Below are 20,551 nucleotides of genomic sequence, written 5' to 3'. Positions count from 1 at the left end.
TGTGGAAAAATCTATGGGATCTGGGGCATCAGAAGCAGGTGACTGTTTATCATGTCACAGGACATGCCCCATTTGCCTCACCGGGCAACGATGAGGCAGATACCCTAGCCCGGGTTCGATGGCTTGAAACTGCTCCAGGGCGGGATGTTGCGCAGTGGCTGCACAGACGCTTGCCCCATGCAGGGCAAAAGACAATGTGGGTCACTGTGCGTGCCTGGGGTCTATCTGTAACTTTAGAAGAAATTCAGACTGTTTGTGAACAATGTGTAGAGTGTTCCAGGACTTACCCACAGAGACCTTTTGCATCTATAGGCCAGGTGTTGCGGGGGGCAGGTACCCCTGACATGCTGGCAGATTGACATCATTGGACCACTACCTCACTCTGATGGACAACAATATGCAGTCACCTGTGTGGACACTGCTACTGGGTTATTGGCAGCTTACCCTGCTCCACATGCGGACCAAAAGGCAGTTTTGGCGGCACTGGCACGCCTATATGCTGCATATGGACGTCTGCTGGTAGTGGAGAGTAACCAAGGGAGTCATTTTCCAGGAGCCCAGGTGCAGCAGTGGGCCAAGAACATGGGTGTTGAATGGAAATTTCACACTCCTTATAATCCCAAAGCTGCAGGGATTATAGAGTGGTATAATGGCCTGCTGAAGCAAGGACTGAGAGCCTCTGCCCCCACTCAGACACTGGCCGGGTGGAGCCGACGTCTATGGGAGGTGTTGCAGACATTAAATGAGAGGAGCAGGAAAGGCAGGCTGGCTCCAGTGGAGGTATTGCTGCATCATGCCACTGCTCCCATCCAATCACAAATACAGACTTCAGATATTTTGTTAAAACCTAGACTTGGACAGCAGGGCAACATCCTATTGCCAGCCCCAACTGGGGTGGACCCAGGGCAGACTGTGGACTGGGAATGGCCCTGGACTGTGAAGGCTCCCCACATGTGCTGGGTGGCTCTGATAGCCCCTTGGGGTCGTGGCCTGGAGGCCGATTTACAGATAACTCCATGAGTGACAGTGCAGTGGCCACCACGGTTGCGTGTGACTCACCCTGGGATGGCAGATCAGCAGGCAATCCTCAAGGGGACATTTGTAATAACTATGTGGCCCATTATGAGCTCTCCACTCCTGCTGCATGTAGAACCCACTGATGCCTCTTCACTGGCAAAGCGAGTGTGGTACTCACGACCTGGAAGGCCAATGATGCCAGCGACAATATTGTCCTCGGACACAAAATTAGCATGTATATTGCCAGATGGGAGGATCTCCCATTGCTGGTAGCAGTAACTTCTCTGTCTTTCCACCCCTAGGAAAATTGAATTTAGTCATTTTGTTATGTATTTCATTTGCTTTTGTGGGCCATGGCTGCACTGTTTATAAGACTAAGAGAAACATATGGACTGTATGGCAGGAAACCCTGAGGGGGTGGACTGTAGGGTAGGTAAAAGGTATCAGGCTTTTCTGCCCTCCCGCCATAGGAGAGATGACGGAACCCTGTGGTCCTGAATGCATGCCTGATGGCGGGCACCTGGAGTATGGTGTGGGCATGCGTAGGTGGGTACACCTGAGCTAAGAGACTGGTTTATAAGTGTGGTGCAGCAGAGTGTGGTGTCTTGGTGGTGCGGTGTGGAGGGTGGAGGAGGGCAGTGGAGTGTACGGAGGAGGATGGCGACTACAAACAATGGTGAAGAGCATGTGGCTGCTAGAACCGTTCATAAACCCACCTGGAATGGGTTGGTTGCATTACACACGATTTGCTCATGATGTGTGAAGAGTTTTATAAGTTGAGGAATGAAGTGTAATTTACTTTAGAAAGCATATTTCATGCTCATATAAGGACATTTAAATAACACTCAAGGATACACATAAGTCATTCCCCTCTACCCCCAATACCCCAGTCAGCCAGTGTCTGCTCAAAACCAGTTAGCAATTTATCTTTTCTCTTCTAAAACACACACACACATCTCCATGCTCCTGTCTGGGCAATAGTGTTTGTTTTCCCATCAGTAAAGGAGTTCAGGTCACAGAGGGGGGGAAACATTTGCAAATCACGAATCTGATAAAGGACTGTATCTACAAATAATGCCTAAAACTCAATGATCAGAAAGAAATAACCTAATTTTAATAAGGACAAAATAGTGCAATAAATAAATAGCACTTCACCTATAAAAATGTACAAAACTTCCATACAAACAGCAACTGTAGTCATAGAAAAGTAAAAATATGAGCAAATGCTCGATATTACAGTTAAGAACAACAGTGACACCATCACCCTGCTGTCCAGGGTGTGCACAACAGGAGCCTCATCAGGTTCATTGCAAAAGATCCTTAGGGGCTGAGAGACACATCTGAGCCCTGGGCACTGTCGCTGCCTGGTTGAGAACAAAACAGAACCTGGTCAGAGATGAGACCACAGGAGGGAGTGATGAGGGTGACTCCCCCATGGGCTCCATCTACACTGTCCCCAGGGGCTCAGGGATCAAACCCCTGATGCACACTTACCTGCAGCCTGAGTGTAGCTTCCTCCTTGTCCTCCTGTGGGAAGAAACATCATGTGAGACCAGGGAGCAGTCAGGTCAAAAGACCTAAAGGAATCTTTTAATCCTGCAGAACAGGGAAGTTTTCAGAACTGTGACTAAAGACCCAGGTCAGGACTGGGAAAAATGAGGAAAGGAAATGAGCGGGGACTGGACCAAATGCCCTCTGGGGAACAGCCGTGTGTGGATGGTTGCTGTAGGTGGTGCTACCCATGCTGTCTCTTCACAAGGTCCGGGCATTGGGTGAGACTCCCAAGAAGAGGAGAGTTCTTCACTTCCCAAAAGATCTGAATAAGGGAGTTTCCACAGCAAAGCCTACTAATACTCTCCTGTTTGTTCTTAGTTAATGCAAAAGTAAGTTAGTTATAAATTGGCTTGTGAAAACCTAATTTGGACCTAGGCATTAATTGGTCTATTGTCCTTACGCTTGAATCATTACTAAAGAAAGTAAAAATTGCTAAAGGTATAGCCAGGAAAGAAATGTTTTGGCCCTGAGAACTATGGAGAACAAGCTGCCCTGATCCAGCTGTGCTTGGAAACCAGAGCCTAACCCAGGGGGTACGGATTTGCGGCAGCAGTACATTTCCTGGTGCATGCAAAAGGTCAATAGTTTGCAGGCTGTGTGGAGGTTAGGTATTTCTAGTTAATAGTTAGACTTCTATAGAATTAAAATAGATTTGATGAGTTACTTTAGGCCATTTGAAGTAATTGATAAATTAGCTAGATTATTTGTGTGCTAGGGAGATAGGTTGATTTTAGTAACAGAAATAGGATAGGACTTTCACGCCCACTCTGAAATTAGGAAAGTTTAATAGGATGATTAATTGTTAGGGAATATTGTGCTGTCTTAGATAATTGATCGTGATGGGAAATAAGTTGCACCAAGAGAACTCATTGTCCCTGATGTTTTTCTTAAGGTGATCAAAGAAGTGCCCTTTTGGTATGAGACCAAGAGGGTCTCTACATGTTCATAATATGTAATGATTGTCTTTGTTTTGCTTCAATGCTTATGATGATGTAATCTCACCACTTGCCTTAATGTATAAAGACCCACTGAGACCCTCAGCAAGAGATACTTGCACCTCATCAAGTGTCAGTGTCTGCTCACTACCTCATCTACCTCACCAGGCAGGGCAAGTTGTCGCTGGGATGTGAAAGCCCTCAGTGGACAAGATCCCCCATTCCCTTCCCTACCTGAGTGCTTCTTCCTCCATATCACAGCTGCAGCCACTGCAGCTCCAGTGAGCACAGCTCCAAGGAGAACCAGGCCAGCAATGGCGCCCACGGTAAGGATGGAGGAATGAGGAGGGGGCACTGGAAGGGAAGGGAAGATCATACCCTGAGCCCCAGACCTTATCCTGACCCTCTGAAGGGCTCCAGAAGGGCTCCTGATGGCCCTGAAAACAGCCTCATTGCACATCCTCCTCCTTACCCCATCTCAGGACTTGGGGCTCCGGCAGGCCTTCATGCTGCACATGGCATGTGTATTTCTGCTCCTCTCCAGAAGGTACCATCACAGCCGCCCACTTCTGGAAGGTTCCATCTCCCCCAGGCCTGGTCTCCACCAGCTCCATCTCCTGGGTCAGGTCCTCCCCATCTCGCTGCCAGGTCAGGGTGATGTCCGCAGGGTAGAAGCCCAGGGCCCAACACCTCAGGGTGACCTCATCCTCAGAGGTGGGGTGGTGGGTCATGCGTGTCTTTGGGGGATCTGAGGTGGTAAATCAGAAAACTCACTTTGTGTTTCCTCCATGGACACTGAAGAATCCTCATGAGAGCATCCTCACAATGGACAAGACAACTAGTATGGCAGGAAGAAGCATAAAACGTAAAAAACAGGTTAATCTGGGGGAATCTGTGCCATTCTCCTATTCCTTACAAAGTTCTAGAATGAGGATGAGAAACCAGGGTAGGATGAAGCGGAGGGAGTGGAAGACAGAGTTTTTATTCCTGACCTGGGTGGAAGGTGAATGACACAGAAAAGCAGGGATCACATAACTGAAAATGTTCTCAGACCAGAAACAGACTGAGAGAGAAACTCGTGGTTCTCAAACAGGCCCCTGGTCAAAAGGACCCGGTGACGCGTGATGTCAGGGACTGTCTGTCTTTCTCAGGAGAGACGGGACCCTTCACTGTCCTTCAGGAGAAGCCGGAGTCTCTGGGAGTCTCTCTAGTGCAGAACATGAAACCCAGGGGAGCCCCCCTCTCGGGACTAGAGAGAGGACTCATTTCCCGCAGTGACTCCAGGCACGGGGGACCAGGAGGCCTCCAGGCCCCTCTTACCCGTGCGCTTCAGAGTCTCCTTCCCGTACTCCAGGAATATGCGCAGCCACCTCAAGTACTTGTCCTCCACATAGTTCCTGAAGTTCTCTGCCCAACCTGCCTCCTCCCACTCACTCCGGGTGATCTGAGCGGCCGAGTCCGCTGCAGTCCAGGAGCGCAGGTCCTCATTCAGGGCCAGGTAATCGGCGCCATCATAGGCGAACTGTCTGTACGCGCGGAGGAGGCGCCCGTCGGGCCCCATGTCGCAGCCAGACATCCTCTGGAGGGTGTGAGAGCCTGTCCCCGCCCGCGTCACCCCGTGGTCACCCCGCCCGCCCCCTCCCGCCAGGAATAAACTAAACAGAATGAAACGGGGTGAAAGTCCCATGGCTGTTCCCGGGCAGGTTGCAGAGAAGCCTGGAGGGGGAGACCCTGAGCGACCCCCGTCCGTGGGGATGGGGGTGCTGACCCGGCCCGGACCCGCGCCAGCTCACCGGTCTCGCTCTGGTTGTAGAGGCCGCGCAGGGAGTCCAGGTGCGCTCGGAACCACTGTGTGCGCTCCCTTACAATCCTCGTCTCCCCGTCCCACTCCTCCTGCCCCAGCTGCTCCGCCCAGGGCGCCCGCGGCTCCGCGCTCTGGCCCAGGGAGTCGCTGTCGAACCGCCCGAACTGCGTGTCGTCCACGTAGCCCACGACGATGTACCGGGGCTCCCCGAGGCCGGGCGGGACATCGCGGTGTAGAAAGTCCTCAGGGAGTGGGGGCCTGGGGGCGGGAGGGGAGACCCGGCCTATTCTTCTCCCCTTCGGGGGCTCGAGTCCCAGGGGGCGCCCACGAGACAGAAAGTGGGTGAAAGACGAGTGAGAGTGAAAAGCGGCTGCGGGACGAAAATGGCCGGGACTCGGGGGCCAGAGGAGGCTGGGGTCTCGGGGGACGGAAAGGGGCCAGGACGGGGCGGGGCCGAGGTGGGGGGACAACCAGGGCGGCGGCGAGGTCGCGCCTTGCCCACCCCCGCCCGCGCCCTCGCTCCCGCCTCTGGTAGCGCCCGGTCCCCTCCCGACCCGCACTCACCCGCCCGGGTCTCCCTCGGGGCCGCGGCCACCGCGAGCAGGAGCAGGAGGGCTGCGCCCCCCATCCCCCAGGACGCGCCTCCACCCGGGCTGGGGAGATGGAGTCCCAGCGGGCGGGCGAGGGCTTTGGAACGGGAGCCGCGGGGCTGCTGATTGGCTGCTCCGGAGACCTCCAGGCAATGGGGAGTGAGCGCTGGGGTGAGTCACCAGTATCCAGGAAGGAGGACCCAACACAGGTTGTGAGACGTGAAACTGGGGACAGGAGGAAGCCCTGACAGTCACCTTCCAGTGCCCTGGAGACTGAGACCTTGGGAACCACACCCGAGATCCCTCCTCTCCTGCACCAAGACCTTTGTCACCCTGTTGCCTCCCTGAATCCAGGCCCAGGAACTGGGTCAGCGATTCTCAAACATTTTTCTTTCAGGATGTCTCTACAGTCTCACAAATTATTACGGATCCCACGTATAATTTTTTTATGTGGGTTATAGCTTTAAATATTTACTTTACTGGAATAAAACCTTTCAAAAAGATGTTATTACTTCTTTACTTTAGAATATTAATAACCAATGTATGCTAACAAAGCATTTTTCTAAAGATTTATTTATTATGCATACAAGAGCTGGGGTGCAGGCCAGACATGCTTGGGATGAGAGGATTCACCAGAGTCAAAAACTTCCCATGAAGTCCCCAATCAACAAAAGTATAATTCCCTGACTTTAACAATTTTCCTTTTAATCCACGGCACTGATTCCAAAAAGTAGGGGAATATGTATAATTCTTATATGAAATTTGTCGACAAACCAGCTTATTACCTCGTGCCTTGGACATTGTGTTCACTTCAGTAAAATTAAAAGAAAGAGCAACATACATATCCATAAGCGTATGAACCTGCGAGTCTGATTGATCATTGATTTTAATAGGAGGAGCAGTATTAACCCAGGTCTGTGGGGCAATGGGTGTGCAAGGTGTACACCAACACACAGGGGAAGGTGTTCATATCCTAAGGAAAAATCAAAACTACGGTCCTCCTCATCAGGACGAGAAGATTCCTCTTTTGACCATGGGCCAGGCATATGTCGAGTGTCGTTGGCGAAATCGACAGGCCCAATGTGCCCCCTTTCTACCACCTGTAACAATGGGGGATGTGGAATACATGCCCAATATACATGTGTTTAGTTGGCACCTACGGCAGAGGCACAAGTGATGACTGCCACCATAGCAAGGAACATATTTTCCGGGGTTATTGGAGCTCCCTGTTTGCGGAGAACTCATTCACCATTTACCGTGGTAGCTGAGTGCCTTGACACTGCCCCATGCAATGGGAGCAACAGGACTATTGGTGACCTTCTTTTTCTTTTTAACAAAAGACGGGCCCTGCTCTGGATTAATGGCTTCTGTGTCTCCCACAGAAGTGGCTGAGGAGACGCTGGAGGGTCTCCCATGGTGATTTCGTCTGGAGTCTGGGGCAGTCTTTTGGAGGGCCGGGATCCCGGGCCGGATGAGCCAAAGAGGTGTCCATATTGTTTCGGAGGATCCATCTAGAATGAGAGAAGAATAGCCTTTTCCCTTTAAAATCATGACCCCCGCTTCCCACACATTTGTTCCTGGGGTTTTTACCCATACTGGTTCTTGCATGCTACGTGCTGGTTGAGTAGCAAAATGTTTATTGCTGCACGTTTACCCCCCTGTGGTAAATTCAGAAAATTTAAAGTAAAAAGAGCTGATAACAGGGTTTCTTGTATCCATCGATGCCATCCTCCATGTCCCCCTTTTCTGTTTATAGTTAAAGAGGAAAGCAGTGTTTTTAAGTTATGGTGAGAACGTTTAACAATGGCTTGGCCGCGAGGGTTGTAAGGAATACCAGTAAGAAGGAGAATTTTTCTACCGTGATCCCAATTTTATCTAACAGTATGTAAAATATTTGTGAACTAAATTTACTTTTAGACCAATTTACCTATTTTTGCATAAAATCACAGACAGAATAACCAAACAGCAATTTTTGCTGGCTTTGCTAAAATACTCCACATAGGATCAGAGTGAACTCTTAAAATCCAATCCATACAGGCTTTAAAAACAAAGTTGGTCTCACCAGACTCCACCAGGGTTTTTTCTTTTTTCGGGTTGGCCAGTCCTGTCGATGGAGGCAAGCTTTTTTATTATTTTTGGAGGTCTCTGAAACCCTACAAACAAAGCAGTAGTTTTTCTACTTATTGGTTCAGCTCTAGGTCAACTCCCTGGAAGAATTTTACTCAAAGCTACACAAAATGTAAATACAAGTTAGCTGAAACAGTAAAAATCAAAAGTTGTATCAATTTGAATCAATTGAGGCCTTTTCTTCGTATTTTTTTTTAATAGAGGCATGTTTTATTTATTCATTTAATTGTTTGTTTGTTTTGTTTATACATGCACTGGGTACAGTCAGAAGCGCGGGAGGGTGAGAGAATTCACCAGAGCCAGAGCAGGGAGCACAGCAGGCAGAAGGACCGAAGTACACTGCTGAGGGGAGCAGCGGGCGGCAGGAGAGGCCTGTGCGCCATGTGGGACCCTCCTCTGGTGGCCAGGGAGCAGCCAGGGATCGAACCGGCACCGCATAGGCCGCAGGCAGCTTCGCAAGCCAGAGCTCAACCGCTGCACCACCGGGGAGGTCCTTCTTCATATTTTTTTTTAGAAACAATTTCTGCAGACATCAAACCATTGAAGTATATAATATTGCAAGGCAACAATAACCATTGACAATTTACGTACATAAGAGGTACTGAAAGATTTTGTTTTAGAAAACCAATGTTAACATTTTTGTACATATCAGAGTTTTACCATTTTCCCAAGTGACAATGCTTCCCTTTTAGCATAACTTTATTAAGTATACCATATAGGACAAATTTATCTAGTGCCTTTCCCAGGAGGAAAAGAAGAAATTTTGTGGAGTATCTCTGAAGCTCTACTAAGATTCCACAAAATTTCCTTTAATCGATCAAATGACAGGCTAACAAATTTTACTTTAATTTAGTTTTTTGGGAAGCTTTGTCATAAATATTAGAAAACAGCAACAACAACCATATTTATCTCCATGAAAATTTCGACCCTAAGTATAATATTGACAGTCAAATCATAACCTTTAATTTTCATCTCAAAAACCTTAGTAATTCTTCAGACACTAAAAGACTTTTATGCGGCCTCCCCTGGTGGCGCAGCCCGTTGAGCACCACACTGTGAAGCTGTCCGCAGCCTTTGCAGCGACGGTTCGATCCCGGCCAGCTGGTGAGGGTCCCACATGGGCGGCAGACCTCTCCTGTCGCGCCCGCTGCTGCCCTCAGCAGTGTATTTCATTAGTCTGCCTGTTCTGTTCACTGCTCTGTCTCTGGTGAATCCTCTCACCTCCCACACATCTGGTCTGTACCCCGGTTCTTATATAAAATAAATAAACAGGCCTCCCCGTTGGCGCAGTGGTTGAGCGCTGGGTTGCAAAGCTGCCCCCAGCCTCTACAGTGCCGCTTCAATCCCCGGCTGCTCTCCGGCCACCGGAGGAGAGTCCCACATAGCACGCAGACCTCTCCTGCCGCCTGCTGCTCCCCTCAGCAGTGTACTTCGGTCCTTCTGCCTGCTCTGCTCCCCGCTCTGGCTCTGGTGAATTCTCTCACCCTCCCGCGCTTCTGACTGTACCCAGAGCATGTATAAACAAAACAAACAAACAAACAAATAAATAAATAAAACATGCCTCTATTAAAAAAATAATTAAAAATAAATAAATAAACAAATACATAAACAAATCTTAAAAAAAAAAAAGTCATTATGTACCCAACATCATTAACCCAGACAAGAGCCAAGATTATACTCAGTGCTAGTTTATAAGTACATATTTTGAAACAACCCATTAGATTACAATTCAGTTACTATTAACCAAAAATTATTTCAGCTGATGTGTTCCCAAAACACTAAAATAATATAAATAATTTGAGTATACAAAATTTCTTTTCCTAAAATTCCTTTCTCATATCTTTAACACTTTCCATAGCTTTGTTACTTTTAAGTTTTTTTTTTTTTTAATTTCTTTTTCAGCTCTTCAACATTTGCTTTAACACTCATTACTTTACTTTTAGGACCATTAAAATATCTATTTTTAATATATTTTTTCTTTGTAAACACACATTTCACTTTACATTGATTTAGGATTGTCACATCTTTTGTTAGCAGTCAGGCATTATCATACATTATAATTATGTCATCTCTTTGGACTGGATGACTTAAACGTGAACACACAAGGTAATATGACATTAGAATTTTCAGCTTTCACAAATAGGTGCAAAAAGTAAACCTGAAAGTTTAGTTGTAGCTTTAGTTTCTGTTATGACTGGAATTCCATTTTGCACGGCTGTTAATAAAACAATGGCACATACCAAGGTTTTTCTAGGCTGGCTAATAACTAAACAAGTATTAGGCAAATTAATAAAAACAAAAAAAATCAAAGCAACATATAGATACTATGTACATTTTTCACTTACAGCAGGAAAGACAAAAGTACCTTTTATACCAGAAATTTCTTTTAAAATAAACACATTTAAACAAAGTAAATTATTAATACTTAACATAACTTTAAGGCATATATGCTTTGTATTATATCATAAACTTTGAACTAGTTCTTGTTTATCAAAATTTTTTTTGATCTCGATCTCAAGATTTGTTTCTATGAGAATTTATATAGGCGCCGTTTATAGTTAGTCCTCCAGAGATAAAAAACAAAACAAAACAAAACACAAAGACAGACACAAACAGACACAGAGATCTCTTGATATACATTTAAATTTTTGGCCAGGTGTATATATTTTAAGAGATAGTTATTTTATCAATATTTGTGAAGACACTGAGAAACCTGTTAATGATTTAATTTTAGTTTTATAACAACTCTTTTAGATCAACCATATTTTAAACTTGTATTTTTAAGAGTGAGTCTGGCTTTAAAGAAACTGTGCACAGAGAATTTACATTAGTATTTTAAGGCCAGAAAAAAAAATAGGAAAAAAAATTTCTTTAAAATAGTAAAAGAACCTTTATAAAACATCTCAAACAACCTAGTTTTTCAGATGCCTTAGCTTTTTATTAATGTTTAATATTCTCTTTTACTGGGCTTCCCCGGTGGCACAGCGGTTGAGCACTGGGTTGTGAAGCTGCCCGCAGCCTCTGCAGCGTCAGTTCGGTTCCCGGCCGCTGGGCGATGGTCCCACATGGCGCTTAGACCCCTCCTGCTGCCCATTGCTGCCCTCAGCAGTGTACTTCGTTGGTCTGCCTGTTCTGCGCCTCGCTCTGGCTCTGGTGAATTCTCTCACCCTCCCACGCTTCTGACTGTACCCAGTACTTGTATAAATAAATAAATAAATCTTAAAAAAAATTCTCCTTTACCAAGTTTTTTCTATACACTTTCATATTAAGAAGGTTTTTAATGAGTTAAAATCTAAAAACTTTACATAGAATAAGTGTCTAATCTTAATTATTACCACAGACCTTGAGCTCGAGACCACAACAGTCACAGCAGTTTTTACTAACTTTTTAGATAAGAAAATTTTTTTTTAAGATTTATTTATTTATTTATTTATACAAGCACTGGGTACAATCAGAAGTGGGGGAGGGTGAGAGAATTCACCAGAGCCAGAGCAGGTTGCAGAGCAGGCAGAAGGACAGAAGTGAACTTCTAAGGGGAGCAGCAGGCAGCAGGAGAGGTCTGCGCGCCATGTGGGACCCTCCTCCGGTGGCCGGGGAGCAGCCAGGGATCGAACCGGCACCGCAGAGTCTGCGGCAGCTTTGCAACCCAGAGCTCAACCGCTGCACCACGGGGGAGGTCCAAGAACAAGCATATTTTTAAGACAAAAAAGAACACTATTATCTGAGGGCAGGAGAATAGGTAAATTTTTACAGTCTGTCCATTTTTAGGCTTTTATCAAAATCTGAGGTTTAGAATTTAGCTGTATTAACACTTTATATTTTACCAGGTATATTAGTTTTAACAAGAAGCTTAACCTTTTACAGGTCCAAAAAGTAAATTTAAAAGCTCTTATTCAACCAATAAGCATTCTGTATAGCTTGCTAGCAAGTCCAAAGTAACTCAGCAGCTTTTACCTTAGACAATCTAGACTTTAAAATCAGAAAAACACAGGGAAATAGAAGTTTTTTCGTAGAATGAACCAAATAGTTTTTTAAGATGGACAAAAGGAAAGTCCAGTCCCCCACAACAGGAAGGCAGTGGAGACCTGCTAGTGATCCCAACACCAGAGAAAAAGTTCAGGCAGCTGCTTGTTGAGACCAGGGGCAGCCGCCACCTGTCCACCACAGTGGGTTTATTCTATTTTAATAAAAACCTTTTAGTCATATTATAGTTATATAGTCTCATATAGTCATATTTAACCATTTTTCTATCACTTTAACAATTGTGAATGAACTTTGAATACTATTATTTAGAAATACCTTTTTTATTTTTCTTAAAAAGAACAAATAGCAAAATTCTAGCAGGGAGAAACCTGGCCTCCTCGCCAAATAATTAACAGGAAATGCTTGAAGCATTTCGTCTTCCATTTATAAGACCATGTCACCTTATTTCTTATTTGTTCTCTAGTTCTATATCAAAAGTACCAGTATCAGGAAACCAAGGATTATATTCGGTAACAACTTATAAACAGTCAAGAATTTGAGAGTGGGACTTTCGCTCCCTTTTCAGCTAATAAATGTTTCCACAAAGAAGCGAAAGTAGAAAGATGAGAAGAGAGCCCCATGCTATATTTTTCCCCTTGTTTACTCACCACCTTTTGCAAACTTCCACCGCCACCATCGTCACCTCGTCACTTTAGTGGTAGGTTCCCTTCAGGTCCCTGTTCTGGCGCCACTTGTGGACTTCTGGTGAGTCCTGGACCTGGGACACGACGGGGAGGGAAATCAGACACGGGGGACAGTCATGTCCAGCCTGCAGTGAATCTTTACTGTCTTCGTGCTCATTAAATACTTTCTCAGGGTGCATTAGGCATAACATCAAAGCGTACCATACAGTGACAGCTTAAATGATTAACTATTTTACTTTGCTACTGATATCTGCCTACTCCCGAATTTTAAGTGCCAGGTGGTCAACTCCTATACGTCATCTGATTGCTCATTAGCTAGAGCAGAGAGTTTTGCTCCTAATTGGTTTTTGGCTGTGGAATACTGAGGCATGATTCTACACAGGTCAATTTCCAGGCACTCAACACCAGTCCAGTCACTCAGAGGTTTTCTTCTGAGACGTGTGTGTTTTCACATGCCTTAAGGACTCGGGTCAAGGCCCTTCTGCTCACTGCACGGGGTCTCTCACAACAAGATTCATATTAAAAAATGGTTCTACAAGTTGCCCTGTGTCTGTCCTCCACTGTATCCATATCCAGGGCTTGTGGTGCAGGAAACTGCCTCAGCCCACGAGGACCTGAGCTCAGACGGCTTCACAGCACAGATGCTCTCTAGGAGCCTCCTCTGTGTGGTCCTGAGTCACGTGATGAGATGCTGATGTCATGGTGCTTCTGTGATGGGAGAGACTTTCATAGGCCTTGGGTGGGAGGGAGTTTATTTATCATGTGGGAAGAAAGGAAATAATTAGTGTTCAGAAGGTCTATTGTGTTGGTTTTCAATTTTACACAAATTTTCTGATACACAGGAGGGGAGACAGCTCCCCCCCCAATAACCCCCTCTGTGTCTGACTTGCTGGCTCTTCCTCGTGAGGAGAATAAAGAAGAAGGGACATGCCATGTCAGAGAGTCAGGCTCACAGGGGCTGAGACTTCCTGCCCGGGTTCCCCTCAGCTAAGGGGACACCCACAGGACAAGGAACTGAGGGTTTTCTCCAGGAGCCACATGCATGAGCTCTGAGGCAGGTCCTTCCACGCTGATCACGGCTGTTCAGATCCACCAACATCTCGTCCCCATCGCAGCCTCGTGGGATCCAAAGCTGAAGCCTCTAAGTGAGGCCCCTCCTGCTGTCTCCCCTCCACAGATGCCAGATATTCGTGGTTGAGCTGCTAAGTTTGAAGTGACTTGGTACAAACCAGTAAAAAATTAAGGCGATAAAGTGATCAGTGGCTGTTTTCTTGCAAGAAACAGTGGAGGCCAGAGTAGCTCATCTGACAGCCAAGGTCCTGATAGCAATGAGCTGTCAGACAAGGAATCCATATCCCCTGAAAGTGTCCTTCAAAATAAACGCGATTTTAAAAAATTATTTCTACTGTTTTTAGAGTCCATTTAATTTTGCTGTTCATTTATTTTTCACACCATCTCCAGAGTGGTGTCTGCAGGGTCATGGAACAGAGGGGAACAGCAGCCTGGAGCTGTGAATGGGGCTGACTCTGACCCACCTGTAGGAAGTGGGGCCCTGGAGCCCCAGAATCAGCCCTCAGGACTGGTCCTCCAGGGTGGCCCAGGCCTTGCTCTGCCCTCCTCTTGGGTCCCTGAATCTCCCTCACATCCCAGCATTCGAGAGCTTAGTGGGGATGTTCTGGATAAGGAGGGCAGCCTCCCTTTAACTGTCTGTCTCCCCCATCTCTCTGCCATCTGCAGCATCAAGACAAAACATGTAAAACCTTTAATGGAAAGGATCTTTACTACAATCAGTGTGCAATAAAGAAAAAGGAAAGAATAAAGTTTCCAAATCAAGCATCCAAAGTCACCATCCCTCTGTGGGTAAATGTTCAGCCAAACAGGGTTGGTCCAAGCAGGGGTGAAAGCCTGTCACAGTCTAAAGCCCCTCCTGGTGGGACCCAGAGAAAAGGGTGGACGGGGCTGACAAGTGTGGAAGGAAAAAAGCAAAATCGAGGTAGAAGCTGCCATTGCAACCTCCGCATGGATTTCTCACCCACGTCTGTGTCACCCAGTCCAAGGCCAAGAAGCAAGTGCAGTTTCTTCATGTGTCTCTGCCCCATGTGCCTCCCCCAGGTCTCCTTCTGGCTCCATCCTGCTTCCTCCCACCTCAGCCTCCTCTCCATCTTCCCTCCCTGCTCAGCTTCACCCCCCTTGGGTGGGGCAGGGAACCCCGACCTTCCCCTGGGGACTTTCCTGTTACAGTCTCTCCGTCACCAGCATGTGCGTGTGTGTGGGTGACACCAGCCCTGCAAGGACATGCAAGGTCCCGGATGTGCGCAGTTCCCTGGGCAGTTACAGGCCAGCATTGCTACATCCCCCCAGGGGAGACAGATGCTTCAGCCCCCCAGTGACAGCCCGTGTCACCCACACAGACCTTCCCCCTCAGTGTCCCCGGTGTTGCCCCTTTCCTGCCCGGTCCTCTCTGGCTCCCCCTGCACCCCTCTCCACCGCTGTCCCTTAAAGTCCCCATTTCCATCCTCTGCTCTCCTTTCCAAGAGCCTCCCCATCTTCCTAGCCAGTGCCCTGGGGGCTCTCCTAGGCCCTCCCCTCCTCCAAGGATGGAGAATGTCAGGTGATTCCCAGGAGGAGGGGCTTTCGTCCTTGGAAGCAGAGGCAGAAACAAATTACAGGGACCCTGGAATCTAAGTTTCCATCCCAAGAGACTGAGGCGACCTTTATATTTAGGGATTTGCCCAGAACCTAGGGGCCAGTTGTTATGTCCCAGAGACCACCAGACACAAAACATGGGGATGCTTAAACTGACACAGACTTGGGCGCCCCCTTGTGTGCAGATCCCTGTCCTGCCGCTGGGGGCCCAGGGAGCCTGGGGAGGGCCTGGCTGAGCAGGAGAAAGGGCGGCTCTGGGCTCCTGTGCTCAGCCCTGTGGCCACACGGGGGCGCTGCCGCGCTGCTCCGGATTCTGGTGGAGCTGCCAGGACGGGGCGGGGCTGAGGTGGGCAGAGTTGTGGGTGCTGGAGGGCGGCGTCCTGGGGTGAGATGCTCTATGAGGAGTCAGAGAAGCAGGGCTCAGAGGAGAGGAGACTCCGGAGCCTGCCCTGGGTGTGAGGTTTCCAGCTTTTCTCCCAGAACCCCTCTCTCCAGTCCCTGGATAACAAAACCTGGGAAAACTGGAAAGTGGATCATTTTTTTCCATCTACAGCCTATTTAGTATTGAGGACATTAAAAAAAATAACATTTAAAGAATACTGTTAAATTTACAGAAAATTTGCAAAGGTAGTACAGTTCTTGTTTATCCCACACCATTTCCACTTTAACATCTTACATGACTAAAGTTGTCATTTTTTTTTTTTACACCTAATGAAGCAATGTTGACACAATCACCAAACTCCATGCTTGATTTCTGTGAATAGTTTCACAGAATCTTGGGCTCTCTCCTCGCCTTCTGGGATACCTGTAACTCCTTTTTTTTTTTAAGTTTTATTTATTTATGCGTACAAGAACTGGGGTACAGGCCAGAGGTGAGAGGATTCACCAGAGACAGAGTGGGGAGCAGAACAGGCAGACTGAGTGAAATTCATTGCTGAGTCAGGAGAGGTCTGCTGTGCCATGTGGGTAGCTCCCTGGCTTGGGATAGAACTCCTGCTGTAGTGGCTGCTGATAGCTTCATAGGTTGTGTCTTTTTTTTTTTTTTTTTAAATAGAGGCATGTTTTATTTATTTGTTTATTTATTTGTTTGTTTTGTTTATACATGCACTGGGTAGAGTCAGAAGCGGGGGAGGGTGAGAGAATTCACCAGAGCCAGAGCGGGGAGCAGAGCAGGCAGAAGGACCGAAGTACACTGCTGAGGGGAGCAGCGGGCGGCAGGAGAGGCCTGTGCGCCATGCGGGACCCTCCTCCGGTGGCCAGGGAGCAGCTGGGGATCGAACCGGCGCCGCAGATGCCGCGGGCAGCTTCGCAACCCAGCGCTCAACCACTGCGCCACCGGGGAGGCCCCATAGGTTGTGTCTTAACCCCTTGCACCACTAGGGAGATCTGATACCTATAACTTTTTTTTAAAAGATTTATTTATTTATGCACACAAGAGCTCGATACAGGCCAGAGATGCAGGGGCTGAGAAGACTCACCAGAGTGGGGAGCAGAACAGGCAGATCCGCTGAAATACACTGCTGAGGGGAGCAGCGGGCAAGACAGGAGGGGGTCTGCTGAGCCATGTGGGCAGCTCCCTGGCCGGCCGGGGATTGAACTCGTGCTGCAGAGGCTGTGGATTGCTTCATAGCGCAGTGCTTAACCTCATGCGCCACCAGGGAGGCTCTGATACCTATAACTCTTATGTTTCATTTCCTCATGGTGTCAGATAGTTCTCGAAGTGTTTCTTCATTCTTTTTCCTTTGGACATATCTTTCCTTTTCTTTTTTGGTTCTTTTTATTTTGTTCTTCTATTTCATCAGTTCTGTTTTTGTTGCTTTTCTCAGAGTTCTAAATTTAGCTCCTCCACTCATTTTTTCATCCCCTGCGTGTCCTCATTTCCTTCTGTCAGGTCTCAATTTCATTCTTCAATTCATACATTATATTTCTCATATCTTTCTTTTCCTTTTCATCTTCTTTATTTTTTTTTTAATCAAGACAATTTTAAATTGTTTATCTGGCAGGCTGACAAGTTCTTCCTCATCATTGTTGTTGAGTTCTGGTGGCTGTTTTTTTTTTTTTTTGTGGTGTGTCCTTCCCCCGAGGGCTTCTTGGTTATTTGTATTTTCCCTTCTCCCTGTTGTTTTGTTTTCTAATTTGTTCTATGCATGGGGACACTGTGCCGCTGGTTCTGGTAGGCCTCGCTTTTGGGTGCTCCTTCTGGGATTTGGGAACGGGTGGCCAGACCGAGTCCAGCTCTGCTACAGCGGACTCCACAAGGGTAGTGATGTGGTGGAAGCTCTCCTCCCTCTGTATTTACTCATTTTCAGAAGGGAATCCTGGGGGTCCCTGACTTCCAACACTAGTGCAGGGGCTGCACTTCCCAGTGCCCACAGTTCACCTTGATGGCGATCTCTCCCTGTCTCTTCTAAGTCCAAAAGGGTGTGTGGGGCCTACAGCAGCCTTGCTAGGCATGTAGGGTCTCCTGCTGGCCTTTGTTTGTAGGGCCCCCCTCCTCTCAGCTCCAGAGGGGAATCGTGAGGTCCCTGACTTCCAACAACAATGGTGCAGGGGCTACACTCTCCCGGTCTTACACTATTTTCATTTAAATTTTTTTTTCACTATTTGTTTTATTTGCATTTTCTCTGATATTATCCTTTTTGAGTTCATTCATTTTCTCCATTACTTATGTACATCTGTTATTGAAGCCCTGTATTTTCTTATTTGTTGTTAATATTTTGATGCTGATTCTAAATATAACAGTATCATATTTTCCCAGTCTTTATTCTGTTCCTGATTTACATCATGCATTTTTTGTTTAAGTTCAGTGGTGTGATAACTGTTCACTTGAGCTCCTCTTCAGGCAGATGCCACAGTCTGCTGGATGGAGGCCTCTCTCAGGGTTTGGGTTGTTGTTTGCTCCAGCATTTGTGATTTGTTCTTCTGTATCTTCACTATAGTGTTTATAGCAGGGACCAGGGCTAAACTGCAGGCTGCCACCTTTGCACCTGTTCGGGTGACGGGAGAACTGTTACTGACAAGGAGTAATAGGGGAAAGGACCCAGGGCAGGAGGACTGAAGAATCAGCTCCAGTGAGTGTCAAGGACTCAAGCTTCCTCCTGTGCTGTAGGTACCAGAGTTGTGGGAAGGGGTCCACAGTGATCCCCTCCTCTAGGGCAACTCCTCACCCTAAATATCTTGAATAGAGTTATGCTAACCTCAGCCCCTATGCTAAGTTTGGGAACTTAATTCAGCACTGGACACAAACTGAGCTTTCCTGTGCACAGCTTTCTCGTGGGTTACTTTCTCCTGGGTTAAAATCCAGTCGATATTAAATACCATCTAGCGGATGTGTTTAGTTGTGGGTTTTTTCCCCCCAGGTTTTATTTATTTGTTTGTTTGTTTATTTATTTATTTATTAAAGATTTTATTTATTTATTTATACAAGCACTGGGTATAGTCAGAAGCACGGGAGGGTGAGAGAAATCACCAGAGCCAGAGCGGGGAGCAAAGCAGGCAGAAGGACCGAAGTACACTGCTGAGGGGACCGAAGTACACTGCTGAGGGGAGCAGCAGGTGGCAGGGGAGGTCTGCGTGCCATGTGGGACCCTCCCCGGTGGCTGGGGATCGATTCGGCTCTGCAGAGGCTGCAGGCAGCTTCGCAGCCCAGCGCTCAACCACTGAGCCACTGGAGAGACCCTTGTTTATTTATTTTAAACATCATTTTTTTAAACAATATTTGCTTCCCCCCACCCTCTCAGATTGAATCCCCATACAATTTCCTTCCCCAAGGCACCCGTGCACCATCACCACAGTCCCCTGTGCTCCTCCCTCCCTCCCTCTCATCCCTCTCCCTTCTTCTCCCCTGCAGCATGTCTCTGATTTATAACTATCTGTTTTTTGCTTTGCTGTGTTTTGTACTTTTTTTTTTTTATACTGATGTCTTATTTCGTTCCCCTATATTCCTGTTATAAGTGAAACCATCCGATATTGATATTGTTCTTTTTCCTTCTGGCTTTGGCTTATTTCACTGAGCATAATTCCTTCTAGCTCCATCCACATTGCTGCGAATAGTATGAGTTCTTCAAAGAAATAGAACAAATATTGATGAAATTCATATGGAACCACAAAAAAAAAAAACACGAATATCTAAAGCCCTACTGATGAAAACAAAGGAGAAAGGAGAAAGGAAACTTCAGGCTGTACTACAAAGCCATAATAATTAAAACAGTTTGGTATTGGAACAAAATCAGGCACACAGACCAATGGAACCGAATAGAGAGCCCAGAAATAAAGCCACACTTATATGAACAACTAATCTTTGACAAAGGAGCAAAGAATATGCAATGGAACACGGACAGTTTGTTCAATAAACGGTGCTGGGAAAACTGGACCTCCACATGTAAAAAAATGAAACTAGACCACTACCTCTCACTCTGCACAAAAATCAACTCAAAATGGATAAAAGAACTGGACATAAGATCTGAAACCATAAAGTATATAGAAGAAAATATAGGTAAAACACTGCAAGACATACATCTCAGAAACATCTTAAAGACTCACCATCCAAAGCAGTGATAGTGAAGGCAAAGATAAACACCTGGGATACATCAAACTGAAAAGCTTCTGTACAACCAAAGAGACATTAACTCCATTCAACTGATCACAAAGATATACAAAAAACTCACAGGGCTCAACAAAAACAAAATATTTAGTTGTGTTTTTACCCTGTTTGTAGCAGGTGGGAGGCAGTGTGGAGAGTGGGATATGGGAGGGTGGGGAGTTGGTGGGCAGGGGGAGTCAGGAGGTTCAGTGATGGCTGTTGTTTAGAACATCACACCTTCTCACTACAAATAACAATCTCTTATAGGAGAGACAAGTGAATCCGCCTGGCCCTTCTCTCTAGTTTGGGTTCCGGCTGTTCTCTATCTAGAGCACCAGTGTCATCAGTCATCACTCTGCACCCTGACCCTTGTGGTGCTCCAACAGTGCACCCCCTGTCCTGGAGGCCAACTCTGTGCACCCCCTCCAAAGTCCCCAGTGCTGGATCTCCAGGGTCCCCAGTGTGGTTAAGCCCCTGTGCAGGGTTTCTGTGGAGACCTGTTCAGCCCTGTGGAGGGTCCCCCTTATGATTTATGTTCCCTACACCAGAGTTCAATTAAAGATTTCCCCACCTGATTCCGCTGGACTGTTGCTCATCTTTCAGGGGATATGATTTTTTTCTGCTGTACT

General features: G+C 46.8%; 1 pseudogene across 1 annotated transcript in view; it reads right to left on the bottom strand.

The window, feature by feature from the left end:
- Positions 1 to 2,337: 2,337 nt before the first annotated feature.
- LOC311188310 (patr class I histocompatibility antigen, A-2 alpha chain-like) overlaps positions 2,338 to 20,551 on the bottom strand; it is a 206,559-nt pseudogene continuing 188,345 nt past the window's right edge. Inside the window, exons 2-7 of the transcript in view lie at positions 5,300 to 5,568; positions 4,827 to 5,102; positions 3,979 to 4,254; positions 3,741 to 3,860; positions 2,512 to 2,544; positions 2,338 to 2,381 (exon numbers count right to left, since the gene is read on the bottom strand). The product of the transcript in view is annotated as a patr class I histocompatibility antigen, A-2 alpha chain-like (transcript). The remainder of the gene's footprint in view (positions 2,382 to 2,511; positions 2,545 to 3,740; positions 3,861 to 3,978; positions 4,255 to 4,826; positions 5,103 to 5,299; positions 5,569 to 20,551) is intronic.

Source organism: Talpa europaea (assembly GCF_964194135.1).
Source record: "Talpa europaea genome assembly, chromosome: 2".
Lineage (NCBI taxonomy): Eukaryota > Metazoa > Chordata > Mammalia > Eulipotyphla > Talpidae > Talpa > Talpa europaea.
Note: the sequence above shows the minus strand (reverse complement) of the source record. Positions and strands in the feature narration are given on the sequence as shown.